The sequence below is a fragment of the Taeniopygia guttata genome, chromosome 2, assembly GCF_048771995.1.
Source record: "Taeniopygia guttata chromosome 2, bTaeGut7.mat, whole genome shotgun sequence".
Lineage (NCBI taxonomy): Eukaryota > Metazoa > Chordata > Aves > Passeriformes > Estrildidae > Taeniopygia > Taeniopygia guttata.
In genome coordinates this window covers 68696883-68708448 of record NC_133026.1, presented here as the reverse complement: position 1 = coordinate 68708448, position 11566 = coordinate 68696883, and the positions used below count along the sequence as shown (strand labels likewise).

Genomic DNA, 11566 nt, shown 5'->3' with positions numbered 1-11566 from the left:
GCTCAAAAGAACTCCTGTGCCACTCAGGCAGTAATACAAAATTAAAGTCTGGCATTTTCTACTTCTTCACCAGAAGGTGCCCAATGATCCTGAACAGGAAGTTCTCTCCTATCTGTGACTGGTTTGTGATGGACTTGCCTTCTTCTGAATGGCACATTTTCCGCTTTGAATATTTTTCTCCTTCGTGTCTGTGCTTTCATAGTCTCTGCAGAAACTTCTATAGAAATTCTCAAATGAGAGCTTGTTCTTCCTTCCTTTCTGTGATAAGGATCTGTGGCAAAGGAAAACTGAGCCAGGGTCTCCCAGCTTACAGTCACCACATCAAGCACAACCGATCAGAACTGCTGCTGTACAAGGCTGAGCATATTTCAGCTGGTGGCCTGACCGACTGACCACTACTCACACAATCCATCCAGCCCTCTCATTGCTAAACATCTTCTGGTGGAACTATTACTTAATTAAAATGCCTTGACCAGTCCCATCAATGTGGGAAGGCAAGACCACAAAGATTTTATAAGAAAAGTCAGTTTGACTCCAAATGAAAAAACTATTCCTGCTTTTCTCTTTGCTCTCTAATTTCCACTGCAGATTCACGTCCTGGTGAGCCATGACATATGCACAGCACATTTGTATATGAAATAACTTGGCTCTTCTGCTCTTCCCTCTGCTACAGCTGCTCCCTCACACCTCATTCTTGTTCCTAGACCTTGTTCACCAAAAACTTTCTAATAGAAAAAGAAAGAAAAAAGGAAAGATTTTTCCAGTGGCCATGTTACAACAGTTCAAGGGTTTCACGTGGATTTGACTTTCAGCTTCAGCCCAGGACTGTGAGCACAAGCTCTGACTGATGATGTGAGCAATCTCTCTGCCACACTAAGCTAATCACAGCAAGCCAGCTTGAAGTGTCAGTGTATGATGGACAAATGCTAAAAGGCAAAACAGATGGGAAATAATAAGTCTTTATTTTACGTTGTAAACCTACCACGTACAGTTTGCTAGTGATGAAACCTCTGCAAATACATCCCTGCAGATAGCCTGAATATGGTCTCAGTTCACAGCTGCTAAGTGAAATACCAAACAATGGATTTGCAAACACATTTTTGTTAAAGAAGAAAGTTGAGGTTAAACTGTTCAAATGTACAAAGTGCTTCAGATTGGACTCTTGGCCCTAAGTGTTGGAATTTTGTCCCATTGAAAGTGACTTTGGCAAATGCTTCCAATCACTCTCCTCCTGCACCACAGGGAGGGCAGCATGCTGACACAAATAAATAATGGTTGTATCTGAAGGAGAAAGTTCAGTGAGCTGGTATAAGAGATGATACCAGAGAGAGCTTTGCTTGTTCTTTTAAGCATGAGGACTTACTTTTGGCCAAGGAAATAAACTGAATTTGCCTGAAAATTTATCTTCCTACAGTGTTAAAATATTTGCCTCCTGTACTTGTGAGTCTCTATATTTTTTACTAAAATCCATGCTTCTGCTGCCTGCTGTTCTCTTCTCCCTTCTCCAATGGTTCTCTTTTCTTCCAACTTCTCTCCACTATTGTCTCCTCTCATTTCTTTTCCATTTGTGAAATATCCTATCACATTTCATCAGTGTTTTGTCCTCCCTCTACTTTATAGACTCCAGTTACTACTTCTAAACTCCCCTGGGCTGTTGTCCTGCAGACGTGTTTCCGTATCCCTTCTTTCACCCTTTGCCCCAAGCCAACTATGGACATTTGTTTGTTTGCATAAGGTACAGGCATGTACTTTTTTAAACATCTTATTCCACAGCTATGTCAAGTTCCTAATGCCATTTCATCATCTAAAATGCTTCATTCTTTACAGCTGAAGTGAGAGCCTGCTCCCTGCTTGCAGTGACTGATAAAATGGTAACCACAAGAAGTCTAAAATACAAAATTAATGTGTGTGGGCTGGTTCATGACCCTGAAGAAAACATCCATCCATGCAATAAGCCTTGTCTTCAGTCTTCTACTGATCCAGCCATAAAGAAATTGACAGATTTTTGTTATCTAAGAGCACCCTTTTCTGGGAGATATATAAGGAAACTTAAATAACAGGTCTCTCTGGGAAGCATATGGTACAGCAGCAGAAAATTGTGACTCTAGCAGTGGGACTCTGCCATGGTAACCTCACTCAACATGGGGAATACTCTGTCTTCTCCTAGTTGGTCTGTGTTTTCAACCTCTTTTAAAGAGACAATAAATTGTTTTAGTGGACAAATCCTCACTGGAGAAAGAGGTCACTTTCCCGGGGTAGGACTGGATTCATTATGCCTGCTGGAGCTCTGCTTAGGCTCCACTCTTCCAGGAGAGTGGATGGTTCTCTAGTTCATCACAGGCTCAGAGAAAACCTGCGCTCACTTATTTTTCTTTGTCTGATTCTGTTGCTTAAACACAAACTTGGGCACTTGGCTGTTTTTGCTCATACAGCAGCAGCCAGCAGCTTCTCCTGCACCCTCTGACATCTTGAGTATTGGCACTTCCATTATTACAATGAGGAGAACTGGCAGCAGTAAGCTCAAAGGAGGCAGAGATGAGAAGAAAGATGAATTCTTGCCAGACACTGCAGGAATGTTGAATTGTCTATTTGTGTCCATGCCTGCCCAATGCACACATGTCAATCTATGGAGAAGAGCTCACAAATCAACCCTTTCTCAGGTGCTTTGCGCCAACTTAAATTTCAGGAAAAGCCACACCTGGATAAGTAATGTAAGATGATGCACCAAGCCACACACATGGGAGTGCCAGGCAAACTGTTCAGGATGGAATGTTGTGAGTGACAGGAGACAGATGTACGTAAACAATAGTGGACACAGGTCCCAGTTTCACTCCATGCCTTAAAGAACACACAGATCTCAGTTTCTACCCTGAGGATCTTCCCATTGCAATACTCTGCTCTTATGTTCTCAAAACTTTGCCAGGTTAAGTTGTTTAAATATTTAATTGCTAAATCATTAAACTGAATATTTTTCTTTCCCTGTTATCCATCCAAAGCTAAGGTTTGGGGAGAAACTCAATCAAAATATTTCAGGTTTTTGGGTTTTCTATGAAGTTGAGATTGAAATCAAGGAAAGTTATTTGTTTGGAAAAACAAAAAGCATACGGCCTTCATTCAGATGCCCTAAGACTGTGCTGCTTGAAACTGAGTATCTGCTTTCAGGATGGTAGTGTGCATATGCTTGTTTGCCATTTTAGTGGACATTTTTCTCAAATGTGGCAAATTGTATGCATATATACACATATATAAAATGAAAATCACCATATGTCTGTGTCTGGAGAAGACTTTTTGAAGCTTAGCAACTGAAGTATCCGAAGAATCCCACTTTCAGAACCTTCCAATGAGGATGCTTCATCCTCTCATGCCTAGAGACCAAATGATATGGTCTTGCTATCAGGTGTATTGGCATGTTTCAGTCAGCAATACAACCTAATCCTTCCTTACTGTGAATGAAGGATAGTGTGCTACTGTCAATGGAGCACAAAGCTAGAGAATTTTCTTTTTCATTGAACAATTTCTAGAACTGTTAATGCCCAGAGAAAAAGGCATGAATGGGATGAGGTAGAGTTTTAGGCAAAGGTTGAGCAAGGGAGATAATATTAACCTCAATTTCAATATTTTCTTGTTTGTAACCTGTTTTATTCTGGCATCTTTGTATTCTTTCTTTATGATGCAATTATGTCCATTTAAAATATTCTGATTATTTACAGGCAAGCATAATAGTAAAATATATGCATTGTTTTCATTGCACTGTAGCTGCATAAAAGGTTTATGAAATTATCTATGACAGTTCCTTGACAGGAAAAAAACAGAGCTATTACTATAGTAACATTCAAAGGTGATTGCAACAAAAATAAATTAATTCAAACTAAGGCAATATTTGCTCACATAAAATGAGTAATTTGGATTGTGAATTCCTGACAATGGTGAAGAAGGAAAAAATCATCAAGGAAGAATGACAATGTGTCCTCACTCCATACCACAGAATCCAAAGACTCTCACTGTCAACCAAGGGAGGAAAAACAATAACACAAAAGTGGAACATATATTCCTGATTAGCAGACTTAAGTTATGCACTAAAAGTGGGCTGAGTTCACTTTCACATATGCTCTGGGTTGCCTCTTGATTTCTGTGCAAGCACCTGTCTATAGCAGGGAGGTATCCGTGCAGAGAGACCCAGCGCCCCTTGGATCAGGCTGGGAATATGAAAGACAAGACAGAGATCTTCATCACAGATAAGAAACACGCAGAAAGAATCTGAAAGCAGATTTTGCCCTGTACAAGAGACTGGCATCAAATGTGGTCATTCCTATTCTGCTCCCAGTGAAGTATACATAACAATAAAAATAAATGTAAAGCCTCTGTGCTCCTGTGGACCCATGAGCTTTTAAACTAAGGTGCCAAATTCTGCTCTTCCTGTGCAGCTCCATTGATGTGCCAGTGGTACAGAGTCTGACATTAGGAGATTAGCACAGTGCAGGTGGGATGTGGAATGCCACAAAAGGACAAGGTTATGATTTTTCCATACAGAAAGAGTGAGGAGGGACTCCCACTCTGAGTGATTTCACTTTAGATGATAGGTAAAGAAAAAAAAAAAATATATATATATAGAAGGCTGTGCTTTTCTTTCTAATATGCTGCAGCAGTTTGGCTTGATACAATGGCAGCTCAGAGTTTTGGGAGATGCTCCTAGGAACTGGGAAGGCATAGGGAAAATGCAGCCATATGAAACACAGAATTCCCTGTCTCTCTGCCCTTAATATATGCTACACTTACACAAGAATGGGCAGGACACACTTCAGGCGCCATTAACACACCAAAACAAATATATCTTAGAATAGGTGCCTTGCCTTGTAAATCAAGGAATGGCACTCATACAGAGTGATTTTTCCATTCTCAGCCTACTTAAGAGTCTGAATCCAGGAGAGGCAATTCCACAGGCAGTTAGCTGCCTTGATGGAGGGGAATGCCATGCATCCAAGAGCATGGGGTGGGGAGGTGGAGAAGGACAGGACAGAGGCAAGCAAAAGAATTTAGCTTTATCTAAAATTCAAGCCTCTCCTTTAAGAAAAAATGTTTTCTTTTCACCTTGTCAGCCAGCGTAGCCATCTCTGAAGTAGAAAAGTTCAAAGAAATTGTGCTTCTATTGCCTAAATTTTAATTAGTCTGTGGGTAAATGGGAGCTTTGAAGTTGTCTTCAAATTTCCATGTGCCCTGTTGACTTGAAGAGACCAAAGACTCCAGCAATATCCAAAGCTGCCCTCTGCAGATGTGTAAACAATTCCAAAAAGTGCAAATGTGTGCATTTAGGTCTTAGCCTGAGAGATCTTTATAAGAATGTGCATACTAATTCCAAAAAGATACCTTCCACTCAGACCTATAGGTCTCCAAAAAATAGCTGAAAAGTCAGGTTCTTGAAAGTGCCAAGACCTGCAGACCCAGAGCAGGCTGCTGGGTCATAGCTTAGGCTGAGATGCTTTGAGCAATAAATTTGTGTAAGTGACAAAATCCTCCAGATTGTAGAAAAATCAGATGTTCATTTCCATGATAATTCATGCTTTGGTTGAGCTACTTTTGACTTATAGTGAGAGATGAATTTGACCTGCTCTCTCTCTCTCATCTGCTGGGCTGCAGCTGTGCCCTGTAGCACTGGATATGTATTCCAAGCTCATCTAGATGTTGAAACAAAAGCACAAATTAGACGACAATCTTCCATTCTTTCTGTGTGCTGCCAATACCTGTTTGTCACTATAATGGTATTAATCATCCTTTATTTATAGCAGAACATTGGAAGCTTCCATTTTTCCCTTTTGATTTATTTGTAGGACAACAGGTGCACAACTTAAGCAGGTGTATGGATGTGTGCATATGTTGTGAGTTTGCTGATAGCCACAAAACATCTTTAGTAAATTATTACTTGTATCAAAGCTGCCATTATTTTTATTTCACGCCTAAACTTAATTCCACAGCTGTTCGCTCCCACACTCCATTAGCTGTTTCGTGTCACAACTGCAGTAATGCAGCTTGGGGGTGCAAGACCTCTTCTCTCACCCTCCACGCAAACAAAACATCTCTAAACCATACACTGCTTCCAGTTTTTTCTGAAACTTGGGAGAGGCACTGAAAATGTATCAACAGTTTCCATTGGCAACTGCTGCAGAATAGCATGTTACTGGTTCAACAGCTGACATGAAATGCCTTTCCATATGTAAAGCTCTGCCTTAAACACACAAGGACCATGAAGAAAAAAACTTAGTACTTTCTTTTTCTTTTGTCTAACAGTAAATGGGTAGCGTTGAAGTGCTGGATGCTTTAAAAAATGCAGCTATAATTTTGGATCCAAGCTGTGAGAACACTCATTGGAGACAACTGTTCTCCCATGGGTTAGCCTTGAATAAACAATCACAGCTCTGTGTGATATTAGTACTTAACCAGATTCTAGCATTGAGCTGTTGCCTCGCCATGGTTACTTGCCTTTCAAACCAATGTTTCTTTTCCTTCTTTTTTGCCAAGATTCTTGCTTGCTTGGCAGTGGCTTGTTCTCATTTGAACTTTTGCCCTATTTTAATCTCCACCAAATTTCGACTCTAAAAGAACCTTTGCACTGATATCTCTTTGTTGCCCTGAATTTCTTTTCTGTGTGTGAGAACTTACTCAGGGACATGGCTTACGGGAAAGAGCCCAAGTGACTGTCTTCTTCTGAGTATCCAGCAGCTGGCAGACATCTGTGAGATTAGAAAATAAAGCCACAACAGCACAAGAGAGTAGCCACTCCCAAAACAAAATTAAATAGGAAATTAGGAGACACACAAACTACCAGGTCATTCATTTGGAGATTTATTTGTGCTTGTCAGCTCCTGAACTTGCCTCACTCCAATTCATTTGAGGATAACATCATTAAAACCCATGTAAGAGCATCACTCTAACACACAGGGTTCCAACCCCTCACCAGAATCCCTCAATTGTCCTGTTCCTCTGGAGCTGGCAGAGCACTGGGATCCCACGGACCATATTAAAGCCCTAAGGAAGGGGAACACACCTCTGGTTGTTTTAAGGCGATTTTCCAGGCAATCCAGAAGAAGCAAACCAACAGCTTGTATAACAAAATCTAAAATTCCTCCTTTACAAGAAAAATATATTATCTTGAAATATCTTGACAATTTTTCTTTGTTGTCTCTTGTGGAGATTCTTAAATGAGAAAATTAATGGGAACTTGCTGAAGTCCCTCTCCAGAAATTTCTAGCCACATAGCTGATTAATATTATTTCCACTGCTGAAAAATTAAAAAAAAAAAAAAGAAAAAAGAAAAAAAAACCCAACAAAACTTTGTCTTAGTTGCTCATTCAGCTTCTTATTCCTCAGAAAATGTCACTGCGTGGTTGCCTAAAGGAAAGGCAAGTGTATGTGTATAATATGCATGTGCTTATGTGGATACATACATACAAATGTACAAAACCACAACATAAGTATTTCATACTAACAGTTGGTTTTGGTAAAATCCATTTTCTTACCAGAATGATAACTTCCAATTTTCCAGTGTTAATTAAAAGCACTGTTATTATAATTTATTAATTTCTCAGTCTTGGCTGCATCATTTGGGTTGAATTTTTAGCATAAAGTAAAACACAGTTTAAGCCTGTATGACAACATACCCCTTTTGTATGCTGTATGTAAAATGAACCAGAGTAACATCCTGCTGGTATGTGCACTCTGACAGACAAACAAGATGTCAAGGATTCAGTCATCTATAGTCACCGATTAATAAGGAGTTGTGTACGCAGAATTACCTAAGACCAACTTCTCACCATTTAAAATTTTCTAACTTTCATTTAAATGTAGGAAAACCAGCAAGTTACAGCTTTCTTTTAAAATATAATCTTACTAATACTGCATATGTTAGAAGATTTTAAATGAAAGCAATTAAAAGTATATCCTTGTTTGCTTTTATTTATTAACTTTTAGAGGGAAATTTTCTTCACAGTAGCAAAATCAATACTCAGAGATAAAAATTCTAACAAGAATTTCCTTTCGCATACAATTTTATTGGCAGTTTAATTTTTCATCTCTATTGAAACAGTAAAATGTGAAAACAATGCTCCTTTTTTTTTTATTGTAAAAGGTCTTTATTTACTTTAAAACCCAAGCAGGAGGTACATGTTCAGCTGAGTTCAATCAATTTCTGCATCTTTGATATCTCTTCATTTGCACAGAATCCTGGCTGATGGAAAAATCACTAGCTAATTGACTAGAGTACACTTTACATGCAAGTGTTGGTACAGCCTGCTTTGCCTTGTATCTGAGTTGGAAGTGGACAAAAGTGCCCCTCTGAACATAGCATTCTGCTGCGTAGAATCCAGCTGTCACCTTGGACAATCTACCCCTTAATGCCTAATATACAAATTCCTAGCTGGATCCAGGTCAATTACTGTGCTTTCCTATTGCATACGTACAGCAGCAAATCACTGCACTACTCTGGGCACTGAGGGGAAATTACAGCACTCAGTGGGTCACTTAGTCTGAGATCGGAGCACAGACATGCAAAAGACAAGGGTCCTTTCCAGTCCTTTGCCATAACAGAGCAGAAGACAGAGAAGGAAGGCTGTTCAAAGCCTTGCATAGGTAGTAATGCCTTGCTTCATTCTAGGCTCTCCCATCTGATGATTCCAAAACTATTTGTATAGCTTGAGTCACTGGAAGATGCCAAGACAGACACAAATATTATGCCAACGTCATGGTAGGGAATGGAGATGCAGCCAAATTTGGTAACTTCAGTCCAAGACTCACACTGAGATGCACACCTAATACAGCTCCGGCTGTGTTTCTTACGCTAGAACTGGTCTTTCTGGTGAATGGAAGCCTCCATTATATGAGCAACACCAGAAAAAAACTGTGGCTTCAGAAATGCAGATGGGAGCACACACAGAGCCATATTCTGTCACCAACTGCGTGGCTCCCACCAGGTAGCAATTAGCACAGAATGTGCACCACAATATGCAGGTGCAATAATCCTTAACCGCTGGCAAGACTCCTCATCCAGCACCTCCCATTGTTCTGGTTTTCAGGCAGACTCACATAGCCAGGACTGCCTAGGCTTTGGGAAGAGGCTTCTCCCCATACAATGACAACTTTTGTCCCAGTGCAGAGTGTCACTTTCCCACATGGAGCAGTCCCTTGATCTGCGAGTAGTGCCTATGACTTCTTCGGGAATCATTTGCAAAGGACAGTGCAGCTCAGCAGGCTCTTTGTAAATGTGTGTCCGTGACACATTCATCACTAACAATAACCTCTGTAATCATTTACAATGTCTTTGGGCCTCTGTGTGTAAAAAAAAATGCTGCTATGCCAAGCCAATGGGAGAAAAAATTGTGCCGTGGTTGCAGCTTTAAAACTGGGACTGTGAAGCATTATTCGTATCAAGGGATGAAACAAGTTGGAGGGGTGAGAAAACGTGAAAGGAAATAGGCTTAGGGAAACAGAAGCTGGAAGTAATCAATAAATCATAGAATAAAGTAAAGAGAAAGAACCTTTAAAATGCCCAGCTTAAATGTCAAGAGTATTAGAACAAAAGAACTCCAAGAAGGAGAATGTGTGACAGGAAAATATGCTGAAAGTCTGGTAGAAAGTATATTCACTTCTGAGCATGAAAAAGTACAGCAAATGAAAGGCAGGAGAGAAAAACAAAGAAATTTCGCAATTGTGTAAATTCATCTTCTTTGTATAGGCTGAACACATAGGATCAGTGTTATTGTTTCTAGAAGATTCCGGGGAGTAAAATTGGGTTAAAAAGCCAAACATCCCAGCAGTGGAAAAGATCAATTTTAAATTTTATAGATGCTGGGAATGTGTTATCTCCTATGCATGAAGGTATGCCATCAATATTGCAGAGTAATAGGATCTTGCTTACGTTATACTACACCAAAAAAGAAAGAGAGCCAGGGGGGAGTTGGTCTTATATTTATCCCTGGACAAATTCAGTCAGCTAAAATTTAGGGTTTTTTCTAATGACTCTTTTTCAGTGATGCATTTAATCTTACATAGCTGCAGTCACACATAGGTCTAGGCATATGTGTTTGCCCTACTGAAATCAATGTATATATCCACATAATTCAAGTTAAGCTGGTACTCAAAATATTTTTCCAAGTTGGAGACTAAGTGCTGATGGATTATCTAGTTGCTATAAATTGCACGGCTGCTTCTGATCTTGGCTACTGGCTCAAAAACCTATTCTGTTTGAAGCGAACTTACAATACTATTATTCATGTAACATAATAGATTCTTCTAGTACTACACATGTTGGATATTGTGAAACAAAATTTTTTGTTCAAACAGGGTTTGCAGTCAACTGAGCAAAGGCTGCTTATGCTCACCTTAGTTGAAACCTGCACGGAAAGAAACTACCCCACTTTGCTATACCTTGAAGAGCAAAATTTGGGAATAGAACCTGTCATAGATGCTGCTGGGGCATGTGTGTCCAGTGAAAGGCAGACAGACAAACTTCTGGCCCTGTGCTTTGGGTGATGGGCTTCCTCAAGCATTTAAGATGTTAGGGCTTGTGAAGCTATTGTGCCACAGATCTGGGCCCTGCTATTAAGTGCCCTGGTGGTTCCAGCTACTGCACAGGGCTTTTGTTTGGGCCAAGGGCCAGATAGATATCCTTTGCAATATGTGTGCAGTCAGGACACAGTTGCAGTAAAATGTCATTAAAAACCACACATATTTCTTGTTGTGGGACTAAAGCATCACCTTAAAACCATATGGACCACTCAGGCAATGGCAGAGGAGAAAAAGTATATTGAATTGGTTGTGAAATACTGTCAGTTTAAATCAGGTAGAGGTATTTAATAGGGAGAAGAGAAGCTTCTCTCAGAGAAACTTAGTCCATTTTAAAAAGTCTTCATTAAACTATCCTGCCCTTCTGCTGCATTCACATAAATGACAGTACTGATGTGTAACAGTAATGTCAGCAGGTAAATTGAGTGTTAATGGTTGTGTTAATGCTTCTGAGCTTGCCCCCTATAAAAAGGAGATGTTTCCAAAATCCTGACGGGTCTGACATGAGCAGAGTGCTGAGTCAGGGAAAAAACCCAGCTTACTGCAAGCGCTCAGTTGACAGCAAAGGATTTTGTGGTATGCCTCAACGAGACATTTAAAATTTCACTCATAATTTTATGAAATGTCTCTCATTTAAGTTGTCAAAGCCTGACAGGCTTGTTAACAGCATCAAGGGGTGAATGGTCCTTCATCTTCTTGCTCTTGCTCAACTGAATGATCAATGAACAAACTAAAGCTGACAGCTGCTGCGAAGATTTCAAGAATTAAAGGAGATGCAGAAGATGTGTTCTACTCCTCCCTGTCTAATTCAGCCTAAAGAATTTTTTATTTGTTTCAAGAAAGGCTGGAAAAGCAAGAACAGCAGTAGTTTTAATCCTGTCTTTAAGTCTAGCTTTTCTGCCCACTCCAGCAAGGCCCACTAGACAGGAACAAGGCAGGGCAGCTCATGAAACTGGAGTCCACCTGTTATTTTCTGTTTCCAGGATATTCTTCTACCAGGAATCCAGGAGCTGAG

At 40.0% G+C, this 11566-nt stretch overlaps 1 long non-coding RNA gene across 4 annotated transcripts in view; it reads left to right on the top strand.

The window, feature by feature from the left end:
- Positions 1-11566, top strand: part of LOC115493779 (uncharacterized) — a 399735-nt gene that overhangs the window by 262064 nt on the left and 126105 nt on the right. Inside the window, exon 9 of one of the 4 annotated variants that reach the window (XR_012053936.1) lies at positions 2-8093. The exons of the other annotated variants lie outside the window; for them this stretch is intronic. This is a non-coding gene — a long non-coding RNA (uncharacterized lncRNA). Of the gene's footprint in view, position 1; positions 8094-11566 lie in introns of those variants that run through there. 4 annotated transcript variants of the gene reach the window in all.